The sequence below is a fragment of the Rattus norvegicus genome, chromosome 19 (genome assembly GCF_036323735.1).
Source record: "Rattus norvegicus strain BN/NHsdMcwi chromosome 19, GRCr8, whole genome shotgun sequence".
Lineage (NCBI taxonomy): Eukaryota > Metazoa > Chordata > Mammalia > Rodentia > Muridae > Rattus > Rattus norvegicus.
This window is the reverse complement of record NC_086037.1, coordinates 61127992-61146426: the sequence shown is the minus strand read 5'-3', so window position 1 is coordinate 61146426 and position 18435 is coordinate 61127992. Positions and strand designations below refer to the sequence as shown.

At 42.9% G+C, this 18435-nt stretch overlaps 1 long non-coding RNA gene across 1 annotated transcript in view; it reads left to right on the top strand.

Annotated features, from left to right (window-relative positions):
• LOC134483649 (uncharacterized) overlaps positions 1–18435 on the top strand; it is a 75630-nt gene that overhangs the window by 46619 nt on the left and 10576 nt on the right. The window contains exon 2 of the long non-coding RNA XR_010060490.1: positions 15351–15498. This is a non-coding gene — a long non-coding RNA (uncharacterized LOC134483649). The remainder of the gene's footprint in view (positions 1–15350; positions 15499–18435) is intronic.

Genomic DNA, 18435 nt, shown 5'->3' with positions numbered 1-18435 from the left:
TTGGAACTGCCCGTGTGTGCCACTGAACCCAATATAAGGCATTTTCAAATATTCCCAAGGAAGGGACTATACCCCACACTTGAGAAAAGGTGCCTTACATGTAGGTGCAACTGCGCTTGATGAGAAGAAGCTTGCCGGAGTCAATGCCTACTCTGGGGCTCAGTGCTGGCTCTGCTGCACACCGGCTGATCCTGAATAGCCTTCATCTGAACAAAGTGAGCCCTGAAGGTCTCTTGTGTTAGGTCAAGCGGAGGCTGAAGAACGAGCCACGCCCAGAGAACCTGGTCAGCACGGTTCCTATCTTATTCTTTCTCTAGAAGAACTCCGTGTGTTTGGAGAACACGTGTGTGGTACTGGTACAGAGGATGCAGTGCTGAGCAAGAACTAACCCCAGGTGGCTCAGGAAGTCCTTGGCAGAACATGAGTCGTATCCCACAGCTCCTGGAAGTACAAGTTTGAGGAAACACTGAGCTGAACGTAAGGTGTAGATCTACCTCCACATGCCTGATGGTGTTTGGCGGGCAGCGCAATCCCCATACCTCAGTTGCCCTATTGAGCAAACTGAAGAATCTCACAGGGCCTGCAAGCCCACTGGGTTAGGATGTTGGGAGGGTCAAATGTGCTTTGAACTTGGTGCTCAATCCCTCTGGCCCAGAGTCAACTTTGTCTAATAGTTATTAGTTAGTGTTGTCTTTATCATGTGTTATTTTGCCCATGGGGGCAGCTTCAAAGCAGACAGTGACCTCTTTCCAAGAGTTTCCTATCCTGCCAGAGAAACTCCCATCAACAACTTCCCTCCCTAATGAGCTCGGCTCAGGGAGTCAGGAGGGGGCTTTGTTTGCCTTGTGTCTCCCTGTCAACATTGTTTCTTTCTCAGGTCGACACTTTACCAACTGTGTATTTACCAGTCTTCCTGGGACCTATGACTATCAACTGCTACAGTGGAGCAAATGACATTCACTGTTAAAAGGGGCTAAATGCCTATTTCCCCTGCACAATGCGGGGAGCTTTTGGAGGCCGTTGAAGAAATAACTATAAATAACACACCATAAAATGCTTTCCATCCTGTCGCCTTGTCGCACTGAACTGCCACACCGAGCTGCCACACCGAGAAGCAGCTGCTATGGCTGGGTAAATTACACGTGCTCTTAAACACTGTCCAAAATACATATTTGCACGTACTTAAAGTCCTATACTAAACAGTCTCTATGGTAACCGGAAAATAACACAAAAGCCTTATTAAGCAGTCTTTGTATTATGTTTAGGAGTTTAATCATTAGGAGAGAACTCGCAGGCCATGTAGACACCAGGGAACTCTCAGAAAGAAAGCCTTTGCAAGAACAAAAGAATGAGGCTGGCTTTGAACCTGGTAGGAGAGGATTGTGTACCTTTTTTTTTTTTCTAAAGTAATAATCACCGAGGGCCTTCTTTTTTCGGAAGGAGCGCTAGGTTCAGGGTACATCAGACACAATTTGGGAATTACAAGCTGGTTTTTTTTTCAAATTTTTTTTAGCAGAGAAGAAAGATTTGTCAATTAACATATTCCAGTCAAAGATTACTTTCAGACTTTTCCCTTTAGTCACAGCAAGAAATGGCTTGCTCTGCCATTCAGAAATTAGGCAATAGGGAAGGGTTCCGTTAGACTGAAGTCTTGTAAGTCTTCAAAGCAACCATCTAGTGGTTTTCTTGTAGCGGAGCTGAACTCTACCAACTCACCTCTGTAGCTGGAGGGTCTGTGGCACATGGGGACGGGAAAACCTAGGAGTCTTGGTCACTTAGCATAGTAATGACTTCTTTCTCTTCCTCACTGTGCAACACCTGCAGAGTGTTAGTGGGGTCTGTGTTCCACATCGTTACTAAGCTACCTAATTCTCCCATGTGTGTAGATCTCACACCACTCCTAAGCTTGCCCTTCTGGGTTCTATAGCAAGGGATGAGAGAATAGCAGGGAGATTGGGAAAACTTGATGGGCCGGTTAAGGTCATCCACATATCCACTAGACAAACCCAAGGCATCGTTTAAACCAATCTAAAACATGGCTGGGAAAGAGAGGCACATGTGTGAATCCTTTGATGAGCACTAAATGTCTCTGAGACAAAGGGGCTGTTAAATATCAGACCCTGCTCTCTAACCTCAGGTGAAACCACATTTGACTGACAGTAGAGTATGGAATTGCTCTGATCCGAAAATAGGTTCAGAGATCTCAAATGACATGTTCAAAGTCCCTCGGTCTGACATAGAATGGGTAAACTTGAATATTAGCTCAGTCTAAGTGGAGCATAGGATTCTCTATGACTCGGTGGCCCTATCCTAGGCAGTCAGTCTTCCAGACATTGGGAGAAGAGAGTCACCATGATATGCTACAGCCTACAATGTATGTGTTTATGTATATATGTATATGTATACATACATATATAATATATATATTATGCACGCATACACACAAACATATATATATATGTATATAATATTGGGTGTAATTTAACATTTAGAGAGGGGAGCAAGGGAGGGAAATGCTGTTAGGCAAGGACAAAAGATGGAGTGCAGGAGAATGACACTTGGGTAGTGGAAGAGGACATAGTGTTGCCCTACATCCCAGCCCCTTGGGATGGTCATTGGAGGTAGGGGTAAGAAGATGCAGAATCTAAGACACAGACTTCAGGAGTCAGGTGAGAAGCAGAAGAGGCTTCATTCATTGCAGGATAAATGGTGCCTTTATACCCTCCACCCATGCCTCATTGGTCCATGACTGCTCGCTCCAAATAGTTGACACTCTTTGATTGGGTGTTCTGGCCATGCTCCCTGTCGTCATTTGTCTCCAGGTAGTTAGTACCATCTGATTGGCTGTTCTGGCCACGCTCCCTGTCATCATTTGTCTCCAGGCAGCAGGTAGGTTTCAGGGTTAGTAAATGTGAAAGCAATTGCTGTGCATGTGTGGGCACTGTGGGCTGCCAGTCAGAACGTGCTGACTTGTTCCTCCTAAAGAGACAGTGTTCCTTGTTTATCTTGTTTTAACTTTGTTACAGAGTATTCCTTTTTTTGTGGCTGATAAATGCATAAAAAAAATCAATTAACAGTGAAAGTGTAAAACCGGAAGTGAAGCCCCCTGGCTCCAGAACGGCTAAGAATGGCTATCCTGTGTAGAATGCCATTGGGAGAGAGAGTGTGTAGAACTGGGCAAGTGTTTGAGTGACTAACCGAATCCAGCTTGTGATGTTTTTATTTGTGAGTACACACACACACACACACACACACACACACACACACACACATGAGAGAGAAGGGGGGTGGAGGGGGAGTATTCACAGAAGCTCTCTATGGAAGAGATCAGAACAGGACAACCCCATGTCTATCAACAATGGAATAAATGAGTTGATTACAGGCTGTCATCCAAATGACACACTTCTCAGGGTCCGGACAATAATGTTCACGTACAGAACACACAAGCACAAACACATCTGCAAATACCGTGCTGAGGAGAGGAAGCTAGACACCGTGGTTGAGTTTGTCTTGGGCGATTCCACACTGGGTGACTCTGAGCTAACCACATGCCTCTAGGACCACAAAGGTCCTCAGACACTTGCTCTGACGTTGAATGGCAAGCCAAAACATGTATGTGCAGAGCACGTGCTGGCTGTCACATTGCCTCTGTCCTTGAGGCTAGTGACATGGTTTGCTCACCCTCTGGAGACCTTTTCTGTCACCACATTTAGAGTTTTGTGTATTACTTTATATATGTTGTATTTCAACAACAAAAAAACCCCAAAATACCTCTGTGGGGCCCAGCAGTGAAGACTACTTGTTGATTTTCCTAAGGATGTAATTTTGATTCCCAGCACCCACATGATGGCTCCCGACCATCCATAGCTGGTAATAAAATAAATATTTTTTTTTTTAAAAAATCTACTTGAATAAAACACTTTGCAGAGGTGTAAGTTACAAAATCAGAACTGACCTCAGGGCCACCCCCCTCTGATATACCACGTTCCCACTGACTCTCTCTCTCTCTCTCTCTCTCTCTCTCTCTCTCTCTCTCTCTCTCTCGGCTGGTAAAATGACAACCTCCAGAACCAAGAGAGGACAACACCTACCTCACCTCCCTGTGTAGACACACAGCTTGCCATGAATTTCTGCAACTATCCTTAAAGCCGATGATAGAATTGTCATTGTTGTTTTAAAGATCCCTTTTATGGCACCAACTAAGAAAAAAAAATCTTAATAAAATTTTACAAGTTGGCTGCCAAAAAGAATAAACAGGAGAACACTGTGAGGAATGAATTAGAGGCACTAACGAAATCTTCCCTCAGAACAATAACTCTAAAGTGTACCAGGGTCTGAGGAGGTCGCCATAGATAACTCTCCTGGGGCGTTAGGGAGGAGGAAGGAGATGGTCCCCTTCTGTCATCTTCATTTTGAGGCTTAATATGTCTGCGGATGTGCAGAGAAAGCACAATGTGCGGCCTAGGTTGTGAGTCAAGGTTGGGCTAAGCGAGGCCACTTAAGTTATCTCTGAGGATCCCCAAATTAACCCTCTGTGAACCCAAGGAAGCTATTTCTGCTAACCTATGTGGGAAAAGCTGCTGGAATCCCATCCAGAGTAAGCCAGAATGTCACTTGCCATTAGGTTCAATTGGGAATTTCTTTTTAAATTACAAGATTACTTTTAAACTGTGTACAGGAGCCTGTAACTGCTGTCTGTTGGTGGTCAGTCATCAAGACCGGTTTCACTTCATCCTTGGTCCAGCTTGTCCTTCTAGAGTCTTTTGTTCATTAAGCTTCTGTCTGTCCATTTCCGTATCAGTGAGGAATAGGTTCCACAGCAGACAGGACCCAGCTGTTTGTAGAACCCCACCCCCAATGCCAGCAGGTGGGCAGGCAAACATTCTCCAGGTAAGATCTGGGTGAGGTGTGTGTGTGTGTGTGTGTGTGTGTGTGCGCGCGCGCGCGTGTGCGTGTGTTGCATACATTTGGGCAAGTGGCTTGGATTCTGAAGTCCAAGGACAAGAAATGAGAAGTTTATGAGAGATGAGGATCTAGTGAAACATTGTCCCCTCGACTCCCAGCATCGCTCTCAGCACCACAGTCAGGTGACCAGAGAGTGTTTGCTGTTGTCACTGACTTTACATGACTTTCCCGGCAGGAAATGAACCATCTGAATGCATATTTCCTGTGAGACAGCTCTGCCCATAGGCGTGCTATCAGGGGCTGCTGAGAACTCACGTAAAGAACTGTGTTATTTTCCTGACCGTATGGATGATGAATCTATGCAGAAAACTTGTTAGTAACAGGTCCAGGAAGTAATGCACAGGCGGATCTGGGAAGGATGCCCCTCTCTGCAGCACCTTTGATGGACACACACTCTTTCTTTGGTATGTTAAAGAATTTATTCTCTGTTGGTGGGTAGATGTTATTATTAGGTAATATTTATTGCCTTACCTGAGGGACTGAGATACCTCAAAATAGTCATATCTATATATCTAAAGGTCCCAGGATGGGGCTTGAGTAATGGCCTAGTAATAAAGTGAAATTTCCCCTCCAACTGGAGGACCTGTCCTCGATCTTTAGGATCTCAGAACAAGTCTGTCTTGGGTCTGTGACTGCAGCACTGGTGTGGCAGACAGGAGGATCACTGAGGATCATTGGCCAGGCAGTCTAGACCAATGGTCAAGCTCCAGGATCAGTGAGAGACTTGTCTCAAAAACTAAGGGGAAGAATAACTAAGGTAGATACTCGATGCCAGCCTCTTTCTCCATGCACACAGCGCACACACACACACACACACACACACACACACACACACACACACACACACACACAATGCATACACACAGTGTACACACACACAGCGCATATCCAATGCACACACACAGTGCACATACAGTGTACACACAGTACACATACACAGTGTACATGCACACAGTGCACCATACAGTGCACACACAAAAGGTACATGCAGTTCGCACACAGTGTGCACACAGTGTATGCATACAGTGCACACACACAGTGCACACACCCACAGTGCACACACTGTGTGTGTGTGTGTGTGTGTGTGAGAGAGAGAGAGACAGAGACAGAGAGACAGAGACAGAGAAAGAGAAAGAAAGGGAAAGAGAGACACACAGAGTTTTCTTAAAAGATGTAAGAATGGGAAAATTGAATTAAATATTGAATATCTCTTGGTCACATTAAAGCCCTATGGACTTCTATTTTTATCTCCACCTCCATTTTGGTTCCGTCAGACAAGGCAGGCTACTGTGCTGATTCATGAGACTATACAGCAAACAGTTGTAGACAAAACCCTCAGCTTCCAGGAGCAAAAATTTGGTCTTCACTTCATTTTCCTAGAGGGTCTAAAGCGCCCCTGTAGCTCACGTCCCCACTATGAAGACCCAGGACATGTGCTCTATAATAATCATGGTCCCAACACCCCCTGTTGGCATGGTCATAGCACTCCAAAGGTACCCCGGTAGCTTATATTCTCCTCCTTTATATTGTCTAGCATATACTAGGTACACAATTATCCAATTAGGGGGTTATGTTTATTAGCATTGGATTTTAATAGGCTGTCCTACTAATAAGAATAAAAACATCATGTTCATCTTTTAATTACATTTTATTTATTGTGTGTGTGCATATGTGCATGAGTGGTACATGTGCATGCATGGGCATGAATGCATTCATGTGTGTGTGTGTGTGTGTGTGTGTGTGTGTGTGTGTGTGCGCGTGCGCGTGCCTATGTTAACCTAATTGTTTCAATTGACTCCATAGCAAATTCAACTTTTGTAATTGCTTTCCTCTTGATAAAATTACATACATTATTATATATGTGTATATGCATATATGAATGTGTATATGTATGTATATGTGTCAGGGGATGGTAGAAAGAGAACATATGCCATTATCTAATATATATATGTATATACGTACGTGAATGTATATGTGTTATATGTATGTACATATCTAATATATATATGTGTGTATATACATTATATATGTATATTATATGTATGTACATTATCTAATATATATGTATATACATTATATATGTATATTATATGTATGTACATTATCTAATATATATGTATATACGTACGAGAATGTATATGTGTTATATGTATGTACATGTGTCAGGGGGTGGTAGAAAGAGAACATATGCCATGGTGTACTTGTAGAAGTCAGACAACATAAAACAATCAATCTGGCCTTAATTCAGGTCATCGGACTTGACAGTGTCTTTACCCATCTCTCTAAAACACACACACACACACACACACACACACACACACACACCATACACATGGGTATGTGCACGCTCATGCACACGTGCGCACACACCCATTTGATCTGGTAAAAACTTCATTATCACTTTTTTCTAATTTGCATTTCCTTGAATGCTAATGAAAGTGGCCACTTATATATATACACTTGGCTATTTTTGTCTCTTCTGCAGAGAAGTCGCTTTAGATCCTTTGACCATTTAAAACCTGTCGTTACTGGTTTCTTATCAACAAGATGCTTTAGCTCCTTAAAGGTGCTGGATATTGACCCCTTTTTGGGCTTGCGGGTTTGCTAGCGTTCTCTCTCTCTCTCTCTCTCTCTCTCTCTCTCTCTCAGAGGTTGCCTCTTCACACTGTTAATTGCTCCTCTCCTCCCACCATGGTGGGCCCGTGTGCAGGGGGCCCTTTCATGAAGCCTCATCTGTCTTTCACTTACTTGTTGCCTGTGGTCCTGGGCCCTGCTCAAATGAGACTTGTCAAGGCCAGCGTCAGGAAGTGTTTTTTCTTGTAATTCTATTGCTTCACCATTTAATGTACTCCGAGGTTTTATTTTTTTAAACGTATGATATAAAATAAAGGTCCAATGTGGTTCTCCCACTAGGGGTCCAGTTTCCTCACCACCATTTATTAAAGAGACAATCCATTTCCTTCTTGTGTGTTCTTGGGGGTCTTTCCCAAAACTCAATTAGCTATGCCGGTTGTCTCCTGCCTCTCTGTTCTACACTTCTGCATGGTTGTTTTAAATAACAGAACCGGACTGTTTAAATAACCAGGCTTTGTTTCAAATTTTGAAATAAGGTAGCATCACATGTACAGCTTTGCCCACCTTGCCAAAGACTGCATTGACTATTGGGCATCCTTTGTGTATCCTTATGAGTTACGGGATTGTGTTCCTGGTCTTTTGAAAAAAAAAAGTCATTATAACTTTGATAAGGATTACTTCGAATCTGTAGATTGGCTGGGGATATTTTAACAATGTTAATTTTCCTAGTTCATGAATAGGGATATGATTCCATTTATTTGTGTCTGTTTCAATTTCCTCTGTGGGTGTCTGGCATTTAATATACAGTCTCTACTTTCATGGTATTATGAGGCTTCATGTTGCTTCATGACTGGGGTCTAGTAGGCTGTGTACTTTAGGAATTAAATTATTTATTGATAGCATTATAGAAATATAATTGATTTTTCTGTCCAACAACCTAGACAAACACACTTTTAGAGTTCTAATATATTTCAGATTTTGATTTTTTTTTATTCTAACCAGATTTTTTTCTTTCTTGGGAATGTTAGTGATTAAACCCAGGATTTTGATTATGCCAGACATGTGTGCTGTCGGCCTGACACAAATGAGTCACTTAGGAAGAGGTAACCTCAATGGAAGAACTGTTTCTATCGGGTTAGCCTGTGACTGTGTTTTTAGGCCATTTTCTTGATTACTAATTGATGTAAGATGGGCCTACCTGCTGTGGACAGCGCCATCCATGGTCATGTGGTTCAGGGCTGGGTAAGAACAGTAACTGTGGGCAAGCCAGTGGAAGGCTGCCTTCTCCCACGATCTCTGCTTCAGGTTCCGTCTCCACATTCCTGCTTTAGCTTCCCTTGATGATGATGGGCTGTAAAGTGTATGGTTAAACAAATCCTTTCCTCCTCAAGATTTTGTTTTTTTTTTAGTCAAAATGTTATCACGGTGCCAGAAAGCAGAGTAGAGCTTTGTTAACCGTGAGTTCTACCCACAGCCCCCAGACTCTCTACATAAAAGAGAACACCCTAGATGATGAAGAACATTTTAAATTATTTATTTCCAATCAAGATCATGTCTTGCCTTACAGTATAAGCACAACATCAAGTACAATGCTAACCCTGAGAGGTGAGCTCCTCTCCTCAGTCTGTCTGACCGTGGGAGAGAGAATTGAGCGTTTAAGATCAGTCTTAGCCACGGACTGTGCATGGATACCCTTTGTCAGGTTGAGGATGCTGCAGCCTCAGTCAGGCTCAGCTCTCTTACCTCCCATCTCTTCTTCATCCTCTGGTACCCGGCATCTTAAACACCATCTGACTTGCCTCTTTTTATCTGTGCTTTGTTTTAGTGAGATAAACCAGGCTCTGCCGATCCACTTTGCCTAAAAGCACAAGTCCCTACGTCTGCTGTAAATTTCCCTCATTAAAACAGAAAGGTTTAAAGTCTTACAGCGTCCACGAGATGGGCCAGCTTATTTTACCACATAGAAGACATTTTTGTTCCTCCTGCAAAAATAAGAATGCACAGGCACAGAGTGCTTGGACCTAATTGATAATATAATCTGGGGTTCAGTGACTAGGCCATTTCTCAGCCATTTGTTACATACAGTTCAGGTCTAGGCTCTGGAGAGAAAGTTTCTGCTGTCCAGTATTAGGGTGATGCAGGAGAAGGTGGGTACCACACAGGCAATGCGGGTGGTGGCACATCAAATGCAGAGATTGCTTGAATCTGAGAGAGAGAGAGAGAGAGAGAGAGAGAGAGAGAGAGAGAGAGAGAGAGAGAGAGAGAGAATCTGAATATATAATATATAAATGGCTGTGCCAATGGCCACATTCGCATCTCTCTGAACGGTTTCTCAGAGACACCGATATTTGCATCGGGACCCAGATAATAATCAGATAATGAGAAGGATCCAGTTGCTCCAAGTTTGGAGAAAAGATCACTCTATGCGTTGAACTAGAAGGTTGCCCAAAAAAAGGGACTTAAACGTGACACAGGACTTAGACACCGATTTATGTTCTTCTGTGGGCAGAGGCCAAAAGCTTAATGAGAATTGGATGCAAATTAATATCGGACCCTGGTTGTAAATTATTTATAATTTGGTATTTGGAGATGCGGAATGGTATGAATCAGCATCTTCCCCCAAGCCGGCTGCTTGTTAAACACTTACCAGCACATGGCTCCCTAACCACTTACCAACATCACACTGTGCCTTGAGGACTCTCTACACAATTAGAGCCAAGGTGTCTCCATACATTCAATTAGACCATACCACATCAAGAAAGAGAAAGTGTCAATTATAACTTCGAGATTCCACAGATGGTGGCCACATTTCAGTTATTTATGCCAAAATGTGTAAAAAACAAAAAACCCTCCAAACTTTAACACTGAAGAAATATGGTGTTGCCTCCAGAAACTTCCGTACAGTTTACTCCGTCGTTTACGTCAAACTGCTCTTTCTTATTGCAGAGCACTAAGTTTGGGGTTTTCATTTGTAAGCCACGGCAACTTGATTTTTGGAGGTTAGCAAAAATATTTGAACTTGACGGGCTCAGTTTGTAACATGAGTCAAGATCTTGGGACTAGAGTGGGCAAACAGGGAGGCAGCTCCCCTCTCAATTCCTTGCACAGAGAGCTCTCTCTGCTTTTGTTGATGCAATCTATTTAGTTATCTGTCATTTCCAACTAGACAACAGTATGCTTGAGGGTTGAGTCCCCACAAGTCTCATTACCTTTAAGTTCCCAGTTCGGAGATAGTTATCTTGTTCATGGAAAGAATCAAGAAGTATAAGTGCAAGAAAACCACATATGAATAAATGTATACATCTGTCCATCATTATCATCTATCTGATATTCCATCATCCTGTCTGCCATTATCAATCGATTATCGTATTTATCCGCTTATCATCAATCAACTCAACCAACCAATCAAGCAGTCTAACTCACTGTGTTAGTTGCATTCCTTGTCGGGACAAAATACTCCTATCAAAACGCTCGAAGGAAGATGTTGGCTCAGGGTTCCAGGGTGTCGTCTGCCAGGATAGACACCTTGTGGCATCAGGAACTTGAGGCATCCGGTCATGTGGCTTCAGAGTTGGGAAGTAGAGAGATAGGATTCCTCATTCTTTTTATTCATTCCAGGACTCCACCAAACCAAATTCAGGGTGGATCTTCCTATCTCAATTAACCCAATCTAGAAACATCCTCAAGGCTCTCTCAGAGGTTTGTCTCCTAGGTAATTCCAGATCCTGTGTTGCAGTAATTAGTTGCGGTTAATTATTTAAAAATACCCTCCGCTCGCTCGCACCGTAGGACCACGTGGCATTAGTGGGCACACTCATCTCAGTGGCGGCCGGTTCTAGGGCACCACGCTGTGCTACCCCTTGCTACTCTCTGGCCTAGATGTTTTCTCCGCCCCCGCAGTCCCAGAGACTGACCTATCTCGGCTCCCTGCCATGGACTCTGCCCACACTCCCACCAACCACCTCCTGGTTCCAGCAATGGCTACCCTCTTGTAGCTCTCTGCTGCTGCTCTGTTTATATTCCCAGCATCCGCCCCCTAATAGTTAGAGTATAAACTCCCAGCAACCTATTAAAAATCAAGACTCAAAAGGCTTATAATTTAGCAATCAGATTTATATGTTACATTCTTAATCCACAACACACAATGCATCAGAGCCAATTGAATAATGATATAAACCACCCACCTAAATAAGACAAATTGACCTATAAAAATCCATGCCTTAAGAAATATTCATAACTACCTGTGGCCATGGAAGGCCACACAGATCTGGGTCGTCCTTCTCTGTCTCCATCTTGGTTCTTTCATTTTTTTTTCCTCTTCTCCCCTGCCTTACAAAACCTTTGTCCCTGCCTTAGATTTTACTGTCCAATTACAGGCCTCACCTTAACTTGGGCCAAACCTCACCTGCATATAGACATCAACCTACAATCCTGACACACACAAAAATACGTTAACCATCACCACTTCCTCCCCTGCATGATCCCCAAGCACACGCCGTCCCTTGCAGGTGGCAATAGGCAAGTGCTACTTATACACAACTTCCATTAAGATGTACAGACTGGAGAAGCTGCCCCCTAGCCTCTTTCCTTCTCCAGCCTCGCCAAAGAGGCCCCATAACCTCACTGAAAGGTTGGGTATTTCTACCAGATGAGTTGTGACGTAGTCAAAGTCAATGATATTGAACACATCCTTGGCCGGCTCGCAGAGCATCGGGGCACTCTGACGTGGGTGGATTTGCCCTTTCTTGATCCTCTCTTAAGGACGGAATACAGATGAAAGTCTTCAGTCAGCCTCTGTATCCCCAGGTGCTTAACAAGCTACAATCAAGGCCGAGGAAGCTCTTTACATGTCTCTGTCTCAGACAAAGGAAACTGGCCACTACTCCCCATGCTGGCCAAGCTCATCGCTCTGGATAGATCCATTCGGACATGGTAGCTTCCTTCCTTTCCTTTTTTTTCCAGCAACCAAAAATATCCCCTAGTAGCTCAACAGAGAAGAATAAATTGCCCATGTGTATTTACACAGAGTAAAAGATGCTTCTCATTGTATTTGAGATTCTGCCTCGCGAAATGACCTCCATTTTCATAATCCTTCATGGACTATCCTGATTTGAAAAGCTTTCTCTCCCTGCTGTTTCTGCTAAAAGGTTTTCTGGTGCAATTCTTGGAAAGTCAAATTCTGCATTTAAATGTTGTATTTCCCCAGATATTACATAGAGGAGGCAATGCTTTTGCTGCTGCCTTTTTTTTTTTTCCCCCTTCTCGGGAAAGTGGCAAGCAATTCCACTCTTCTGCATATGTCGTCAACCAAACCACGAGAGCAGGCATCGGCTTTAATAGCAAAACAATTGTGATTACATCTCGCTCGTAATTGCATTTATTTGCTCGCATGTGTCCAGAGAGGCAAGCATTAGCCAGACCGTGTGGGTATGTGTTTGTACAGGGAAAGGATTGACAATGGGGAAAATAGCTTTCAGCCACTTAGGTTTCTTCTGTCATGGACACTTGCAAGGACTGCCAGAAGTTGCCTAGTTCTTTTCTTTTTCTTTTCCTTTTGTGCTTCTGAAACTGACTGCTTTAGGAAGACAGGGATACCGATTATGGGCAATGGATCTGCATCGGAACATTTGGGTCTGTCTATACAGCAGGATACATATCTATGGTCTTGGGAGGAGGGAGTGGAGTCACCAGATGCCATGGTTCAAAGTAGAATTAGGAGTGGCTACTGCCCTCTCAGAGAAGAGAGAGGGAATACCTCTAGGAATTCAGAAGAAAATACCAGGGTTAGGCATGTGGAGGGATTCCTGATGTGGAATGCGCAGTGTCTCTGAGGAAATGAGACAGCTGTGAAATGACTTTGGCTTTAGAGGAAGCAGAAACATCAGGCTCCTGCCTGGGCCATCTATAGCCCAAAAGCCTTAGGAGATGGAGAAGTTACTTTGTTACAGTCTTTGCTTAGCTCTAGAACAGACCTGCCATGCCGAGCTTGTTGGGCTGCCTCTTATTTATTACACGCACAACTGGGATAGGGTTTCTGCCAGCGGAGACTGGATCTGTCTGTCTTTCTCTGTGCTTGGAGTCTGGCCCAACTCCCAGAGCATCCTATGTACTTAGTGCTTCCTTTACAATAAATACGTGTAAATCACTCAGCAGATGACTCAACAAATAGGACTATGTTCTTTTCTTGCTCCCCTTCCAAAAGATTACTGTGAACCTCCTGGGTTTAAAACATAACTTCCTTATCTAATAGTTAGATTAGATGTCCCAAATAGTAGATAAGATGTTCCCAAAATCAAGGCGTTGCTACAGTTTAGCTTTTTGTAAAGACTCTCTAGAAAAATCAATATTCTTGCCTCTTCCAGCTTCTAGAAGGCACCTGCATTCCCTGGCTCCTTCCCTTTTCTTCATCTCCAAGCTTGGCAGCAGATCATCTTAAGCCTTCTCCTGGCTTCAGTCACAAGGGGACATTGGTATATCTCTTCCACTGTACTATTAACTTCTTGAAAGTTAGATTTTTCTGGTCTTTGAATTCTCAGTGCTGAGCAGAATTCAAGACACACAGTATAAACAGGCTCTTCAGGCTGAATTCATGCGGCAGGTAACTGAGCAAAATGGAACAAGCCATTCAAGGTGTTCAATAAAGTGAACTGAGTGTGAGCCTAGATCATGAGGCCATTAAACTGTGGGAACTGGACAAAGCCATTCATTCACTTCCCATCCTTGGTCCCTGTGTCTCTATGGAAACCATGTGAGATTGTTGTGAGGATTAAAGGTGTGAATTATGGGAATATGTTAGGCAAGTGGAAATGTTTGTCTTAGTGTCCCAAAGCCTTGGAGAGAAGATTTTAACCTTTTATGTTTGTCAGCATTTCAAATCACATTTTCAAAGAAGAGTTCTCAAACTCCATATCCTATACTGACCATATAAATATATAAAGTATATACTATGGGATATATTATATGATGTGTATGCTGATATACATATGCAATGTATACATACATATATGCATACATGCATAGATATATATTTGTATATGTGTACATGTACACATATGGAAATATTATCAAATATACATAATTTATATGCCCGTATAAATATGCATACACATACATAGGTATTCATACATCTACATACATAGATACACATGTCACATATATAAAGAGGCATATGTATGTATATTTGGAACCTATTATGGAATATATAACTGTGACGTAACCAGAATGCAGTTCTCATTTCAATGATTTATTATGCAATTTATCAGTTTTGTGACTTTAGGGTTCTTTTTTTTTCCTCTGTGTAGCCCTGGCTGTCATGAAACTTGCTTTGTAGACCAGGTTGGTCTTGAACTCAGAAATCCACCTGCCTCTGCCTCCCTAGTGGTGAGATTAAAGATGTGTGTCACCACATCTGTCTAGGAAAGGTTCTCACTGCTTCATATCTCTAACAATGGACTGAGAGCAGGTCCCATTTTGTAATGCTGTAAACATTGACACAATGACAATTGTGTAAACGCTGGATATCATACCTTAAGACAGTGTTCAGCAGCTAACATCAGTCCATCGATTAATCACTGTGTTAATATCACTATGGTCCCCAAACCTCAACAATCTTAGTCTCTTCTAAAAATGTACCTAGCTTTTTTCCCTCTCAGTATGGAAAGTGAGTTTCTGATTGTGTTCTACCTACAGTTGACTGGTGACAGTCACCTCTAGCCTTCGTTTAGAAGAAGTTTGAGGCAGGTGGGCTTAGGGGTATAATCCACTCATGAAGAGATGGTAGCACTCACATCCTTATCTCTATATAATTCTAGGTAAATGGATCCCATGCTACTTTTCCTCATGGTGGGGATACTATATGCCATGCTACCCATCCAAAGTGGACCTACAAGCACAGAAAGTATGAGCCACACGCTGAAACCCTGGAGAGCGCCAGGTACCCTTAAGTACCTTTTCCGTGAGGTGAGTAAGATCGTGTAAGTGTTTTACCTCTACAGGAAGCAAGAAGAAGTCAACTGAAATGAAATGCAAAGGTAAGCACAGGGATCATGGTCAGACTGGGTGATCAGGGTGGGCATGTGAGTGCTGCCAGTCAGACTACAATTTGAGAGGAGGGATATGGTATGTGTTAACTGAACACATACATTTTTAATTAAATATTTTAATAAAATATATTAATAATTTTAATTAAAATATTAAATACAGTTATTATTTTTAATTAATATATTCTGTGAAATATATTTTGAGCATGTTTCCCCTTCCTCAGCTTAGATTTGCCCTCTTAGATTCTCCCCGACACCCCTACCAACTTTCTCTCTCTCTTTCAAGAAAACAAAACAAAAGCCAAAAGAAGCCCATAAAAATCAAAGCTAATAAACAAAAGAGCAATAATGATAAAAATGACAATAAAAAGACCCAAAATGAAATAAAATCCCACTTAAAAACATCGAGTTCCTTTTGTACTGGACAACTACTGGACATGGGGCTTGCCCTGGAGTATGGTTGATATACTGACTGACACGCCGTGGTGGGTTACACCCTGTGTTTTCTTCTCTCTCTCTCTGCGCCGTGACTCCAGCTGTCTTGATCCTGTGCAGGTCTCGTTTATGCTGCCACAGTCTCTGCAAATTCATGCGTGCATCAGCCGTGAAAGATACTTTTTGCTTGGAGCTCTGGCTCTTATAATCTTCTCACCTCCTCTTCTGCATAGATCCTTGAGCAATGAGGAACAGGGTTTGAGGAAGGCATTTAGGCCTGAGTGTTCCAAGGCCTCTGCCTCGCTGTATATTATCCAGTTGTGGGTCTCTGTGTTGGTTCCCCTCCGCTGCAGGAGGAAGCTTCTTTGGTGATGGCAGAGTGAGGCACTGATCTATGGGTATAGCAGCGTATCAATAGGGGTCATTGCATTGGTGCATTTTCCTGTAGCATCACGGTATCCATTAGAAATAATAGTAGTAGGCTTCCCCCCAGGCCTGTCTCAGATTCTCGGCCTTTTTAGCAATTCAGGTATGAATTCTGTCTCATAAAGTCTACTCTAAACCCAATTTAAAAAAATAATGTCTGGTTACCCCTATAAGATTTGTGCCACTATTTTTGAGCAGTGTATCTTTAAAGCAGGCCACAGTTGTAGGGCACAGGGTTTGTAACCGCATGGTGTTGGTGATGGCCTTTCTCCTTTGGTAGTGTGCAGAGCACCAGAACTGTGAGTGCTAGTCAATAAGGGTGAAGCTTCTACTTAGGCATCCGCTTGGTTTCTCCCTATCCAAGGACCTAAGTACTGTCTTCAGCGAGAGGGCCTCACCGTAGGCTTTGGAAAGCAGTAATAGCTTTGGCATTGGTCTGTGATATTTGGGGAGCTCCATGGGACCCCTCAGACCAATTAATCAACAACATGTGACCTATTCTTGGAACTTGGGGCTCCAAGAACACTTTGGTGGCATAAAATGTCTGTTTGGGGCACTGTCTCCCCTAAATATTTTGGTGACTCCATCTAGATTCCTTTCATATATATATATGATTTAGGCAGCTTCTATAGTAGCAGGATCCCATGTCTTTCCCAATGGCTGTTAGTGTTAGTTGCTCCTCCTTTATTCTTCTTTCCCATTTCCCCTCTTTATTTAATGCTATTATTCTAGTTTCCTCTGCACCACTCTGCAACACTGCATTCTATCCCCCTTCCTCGGGAGATTTCTCTTCTTCCTGCTGCTCCCTCACTAGGTACCTTACCTCTGTATTTATTCAGAGGGTAGCATACAAACTAGATGCATAAAAGCTAACATCCAAATACAAAATAAACATCCAATTGTCTTTGGGGGTGGGGTCTGAGTTACCTCACTCAGGATAATTTTCTTTCCAGCTCCATCCATGTACCTGAAAATTTCATGATTTCATTAACAGCTGAATAATGTTCCATTGTATAAATGTACACATTTCCCTCTCCATTCTCTAGCTGATAGACACCTAGACTGTTTCCAGGTTCTGGCTATTCTGAATAGAGCTGCAGTGAACACGGAAAAGCAAGTTTCTGTGTAGTAGGATGTTGAGTTCTTTGGTTATTTGCCCACAAGTGGTGTAGTTGGGTCTTGAGGTAGATTGATTCCTAGATTCCTGAGTCAACCCACCCTCACACACACACTTGTAGTAAGACACTGAAGAAAGAAATCGAAGAAGCTGCCAGAAGATGGAAAGACCTCCCAGGCTCAGGAATCAGTAGGATCAATCTTGTAAAAGGGGCCATGTAGTAAGAGTTTTAGTTTCTTAAGAGAAACAGCTATAGTATGTGAATGTGTTTTTGTTTTAATCCAAGGTGTGGGATAAGAGACTGCTTCACAGCAGGTGATTATGATTTGCCTCGTGCACTAGCAGGGGTGTAATTTTGACCAGCTGTGGATAGTTTAGTTCTGGGCATTCTGAAGAGGGTGTAAGCGAGGGAGCTCATGGAGAGCTGGGGAGGTTGCTGCTCCCCTTGCTGCCCCTAGTTGCCATTGTTGGAGTTTGCCAAGTGTTCATGAGCAAAGAGACAGGAAGAACTCGGAGATACCCTGATGATGGTGAAGACTGGACTTGCTCCAAGTGGTCTAAAAAGGTCTACATTCCCTTTCCCCTCTAACCTTCTGTCTTTTCTACCTAATGTTGGGGATTGGAAATAATTAGGGTGGAATAAAGGTTGGAAGGGGGATAGATATAAGAACCCAATAAAATAGACTAAGCAAATATGGCTGGCTATAAGTGGCACCCAGTTGTGGGGCTAGGCAGAATGGGGGTTTGGAAGGGAATGGGGTAGAGAAGGATGGCAGATAATGAAGTAGCAAAAAATACAGCTACAGGCGGGCATTCATACAAATGCAGTCTACAGATTCAGTGCAGTTCCCATCAAAAGTTCAGCATAATTCATTGAAA